General features: G+C 28.3%; 1 pseudogene; it reads left to right on the top strand.

Annotated features, from left to right (window-relative positions):
• Positions 1-506, top strand: part of LOC107605762 — a 3978-nt pseudogene extending 3472 nt beyond the window's left edge.

Below are 5055 nucleotides of genomic sequence, written 5' to 3'. Positions count from 1 at the left end.
AACATGCATTGGGGGGAAAAAATAGTGAATGTTGGCATAATTTGAGCACAATGGAATTATAGGTTCAAGAATATTCCAGATGAATTGGAGCTTATCAGATTTTCTTCCAAGAAGATCAAAGATTTGGGTTTCCAATTCAAATACACATTAGAGGACATGTACACTGGAGCAGTTGACACATGCAGAGAAAAAGGCCTCCTTCCTAATAATAATAAACTTGCAACTCCAGAAAATGATGATGAAGCATGCAAAGATATCAAGTGATCCTTCCTAATATGATTAAAACTACTGCAAAGAGGCAAAGACAACAAGAATAAATGGCATATCACACACAAATGAATAAATATAAGTCCATATCTTTGTGTTCTTGATCATGGTTTTTAAGAAAGTCAGGGTTGTCTTTCAACAAGTCACCAAATGGCAAATGCTCTGTTTGATTTTGAGTATCACTTATATGTTATATTGAACTATTTCTATATTGTGGTTGAGCAATTTTATATCTCCCATCAACTCTCCCTTCTTTTTCTTTTTTCTTGTATATGTCACCTCTCATCAAATTTTTTTTCTTAAAAATTTAAATTATAAAATAAAAAATATGAATAATTATATGATATCTAGTTGTGAATATGAATAATTATTAAGAAAAAACAACAAAATTAATTAGCTATCCGACCAAAGATAAAGATTGAACCGCACAAAAAATTAGAATAAGGTCTATAATAAAATTTTTAAATTAATTTAGTTCGTGGAATGTGAGGGGTTTAGGAGGTGTTGGAAAGTGAAAAATGGTAAAAATTTTAAGCATAACAATAATGTGAATAGATTAGGATTGATAGAGATAAAAAAAGAGATGATTAATAAATTTGATGTAGTGCAATTTTGGAGTAATGATGCGGTGCAGTGGCGGAACTTAATTAGGGCAATGGGGCCATGACCCCCAAATTTTTTATAAAAAAATTAATAATAATTCTTTAAAAAACAAAAAGTAATTCATTTGGTTCAAATGCTTTACTATAATTTAGGGTATCTAGATTCAATTCCTATTTCATGCTTTTATTACATAATAATTTTTAGAGTGGGCCTTTATTGGCTTCACAACACTTCTAACTAAAAAAAATATCATGCTTGCTGCTTTGTTTCTCATTATAAAAATACGTTTTGCTTCTCATTCTAAAATTAGGTATTTTTTATTTATTTAATTTAATATTATTTTATATATTACTGTTTATTTAATTTAATTTTTCATATGATAAAAAATATTAGAATATTCAATAAGTATTGATATTATTGTATTTGTATAAATTAATAAAAAAATTAATAAATATTATAAATTTTAATATTTATCTTTCTAAATTTTTTTTTAAATATTTTATATTTGTATAAATTAATAAAAAAATTAATAAATATTATAAATTTTAATATTTATCCTTCTAATTTTTTTTACATATTTTATAGGATATATATTCAAATTTTTATACAAAATAATGATGAAAAATCAAAGAATTGATACATTTTTTAAGAAGAAGACTAATATTCAATAAGGAAAACATATAACTTTTACAATATCAACACCTATAAATAATTCTTCTACTTTAATGAATTACAAAGAAAGTGAGATACAACCTTCAAAAATTTAAAGAGTTGTATCAAATGAGTTTGACCTTAAATTTTTATATTAAATTTTTGGCCCCAAAAATTTTGTTTCAAACTCCGCCATTGATGCGATGGATCGGAAATTTGTGGGAAGTGGGAACGGAAGGTACTTCCAGACGTTTCTTAATCATGTGGGATGCTATGATATTTAGGTTGAATAATTGTTACAAATGAAAGAGATGGTTGTGTATAGAAGAAAAATTGACAAATAATAATTTTTACTGTGCAGTTTGTTTGGTGTATGGTGTGCATACAAGGGAGGAGAAGCTTGATGTGTGAAAAGAGTTGAGTTTTTTTATCGGGAATATGTCAAGTTTCTCTTTGCTATATGGGTGATTTCAATGAAATTGTGCCGCTGAAAGAAAGAAAAGGCGCTAGTGTGTTAACAGCAATAGAGGAAAACTTTAAAATATGGATACAAAATATGAAACTGGTGGATATAGAACTGAATGACCGTAAGTTTACATGATTCAGGGGTCAATCGTGCAGTCGAATTGGTAGAATGTTAGTGAGTTTGGTTTTATTATTATCATTTGAAACACTTGATTGAAAAGAAATGACAGAATTTTTAAAAATAAAAAAATAGGTATTGCAGAAGTAATCAATAAATCGATGAAAAATTACAAAAAGTGGAGTGATATTTAATTTTTTAGATTATTAATAGCATTACAAAAATAATTAAAAACGAATTAGTTTATTTTATCTATATAATATTTTTTCATTGATGCTCCACTTTATTATTTTAAACTCTTCGTTTCAAAGGAAAAAAATCAATCACCAATATTCACCACTATCTCAATTCTCAACTATTAATATTTATATCAATTTCGAAACGATTCAAGTATATTGTTTGTACATTAGTCCAAATAATTTAATATTATGTACTCATTAAAGATTTGGCCATTTAAGAAAGCATAATAAATTCACCGATCCAATTCAACAGAGTCATGCATCTATCAACTCCGATTTATTTAAAGCACGAGTTTCATAATCCACGGCCAACTTGATTTCTGCAACAAGCAAAGTCTTGTCACTCTACTACCTCTTATGCTATCTACCGATCAACAGCTTCTATAATGTGGGATAACTTCTCATATACTGGAAAAAAAAAATCACCCATTTTTATAAGTAAAGAGATACAAAAGTGATAACTAAGTTATTATTTTATACCATAAATACCCTACCAAATATAAATATTTTTCAATCCTAATTCTCATAAATTTATCTAAAACTCTTGTTAAATAAAGTCGGAATTTTTTGCAGGTACCTTTATCATTTTTTAGAGATGCGAAACCACGTTTAAGTCACCTCGGACCTTTTCTGATATCTTTTTCAAACCTAATTCACACATAATTCATTTCAGATATGCTTCGAAACATATACCACGTGTACTAATAATAATCATTAAATTAATTATTCATATAGAGTATCTATTTAAATACAAAATATATGGTAATTAGTTTTTTATTATCAAATCATATTATCTGACTATCATTATAATTTGCAAAACCCTTTCCAAGCTAACGTCTATTCATATTTTGGCATCTATTTATAAATTAAGTCATACTAATCCGCAATTCAAATGTTACCCCCAATTTACATTTTAAGCTCGCATTGAATATTTAGTTCCACGTTGACCAGTAAGTCAATCAGCCACTACTCCCCAGCCAAATTCCATGCCGGTAAGTGATCACGTGTTGAGTGAAAGATCTGACTCAATGAGTTAGAATGTGATCACGTGCTAGAGATATACAACATTCTGTGTGCATTAAAATCAAGATACTCTCATTCAAACTTCAAATAGAGATAAGGTTTGGACAAGATTTATAGTTATCAAACTCTTGTCTATAATCCTGTTTTGACGATTTTTAGCAAATTGATGGTGGTTTGATATCTAGTGGTCTGGAAGTGAAATTTATTTTTGATATCTAGTGGTATGAGAGTGAAATCTACTCTTCTGTGTGAGTACCAATTTTCTAAAAGTGCATCAAAGCGTCCTCGATTAGACCAAATTTAAAAATAAAAAATAAAGTAAATCTGTAAATTAATAAAGAGTAAAGTATCGTTTTTGTCCCAAACATTTGAGGTAAATTCTATTTGTGTCCCTAACATTTAAATCGTCCTATTTGTATTCCTAACGTTTGTAAAAGTGATTCAATGTTATCCTGCCGTCAATTACACATCATGAGTTCTTTAGTTTGAGTTTTAAAAATCTCTTCTTAAAGTTAGAATACAAATGTCTGGATAGAATCAATGATCTACTCCGAAAAATAGCTCATCAAATGTTGAAACTAATTCCTATAACATTTACATAATTCACTTTTCTAGGGACATAATTGAATCTAAACACAAATATTAGGTATTATATTAAAATCGAACACATCCAAGTGAGACCTAATTGAGAATGAATACATCCAAGTGGGAATAATTGAAAAATATTATCTTATTTGTTGTATAATTAATAGTAGGATAACATTGAATCACTTTTATAAACGTTAAGGATACAAATAGGACGATTTAAACGTTAAGGACACAAATAGGACTTACCCCAAACGTTGAGGACAAAAACGATACTTTACTCATTAATAAATAGGACTTAGAAATTAAAGTTTTGAAAACTAAATAGATAATAAATGGAAAAGTTTGCAATAAGATTAAAAAAAGACAATAAAATGTTTTCGATTGGATCAAAGGACTTCAACATGAAAGATTTAAACGCAGAAGGATAAATTGAACAATAAAAATAAAGAACACTTGGTAAATAAAATTAATTGAAATGTTAAGTTTATAGAAAAATAAATTGAAAGAAAAAAGAAGATGGAAGGAACCCTACAGAAAATGTAACTGTATCGCAAATTCAGGAATTCGCAGGGATGTGAGAGTGCTAGAGTGTTTTTTCTTAGTAAAAGTTCCAACCCTTAATCCCTAACAATTCCTAGTATTTATAGGCTGTCTTACATAATGGGTAATTAAGTTACAATTAATTACAATTGAATGAAAAATTACAAATTTAAAATACAATCACTCTTGGTAATCGTTCCCGCTGCGTGATTGTAAATATTCCCCATGTTTTTCTCGTGCGATAGAAGCCACGAACCTTTCCGTTTCCACAATTATTCGACCAGCTTTTCGAAAGCCTCACTCAATCTCTCGAATCGAGTCTCCTACTCGATTTAACTTATTCGATCAACAAAACAATCGAAATCCAATCAGCGCTGAATACTTCCAACTTCGTACTCATGCGCGTGTCTTCTCGAGAAACTACACTTGACTCTTTTCGATTCAACTCATTTAGATCAAAAATATTTTTCAATCAACAAATCCTATGTTAATTTTTATTTCAATTTTATTTTAAATTTCATAAAATACAATATTAGTATTCATAAATGACCTACTATAAAT

This window comes from Arachis ipaensis, chromosome B06, assembly GCF_000816755.2.
Source record: "Arachis ipaensis cultivar K30076 chromosome B06, Araip1.1, whole genome shotgun sequence".
Taxonomy (NCBI): Eukaryota; Viridiplantae; Streptophyta; class Magnoliopsida; order Fabales; family Fabaceae; genus Arachis; species Arachis ipaensis.
Note: the sequence above shows the minus strand (reverse complement) of the source record. Positions and strands in the feature narration are given on the sequence as shown.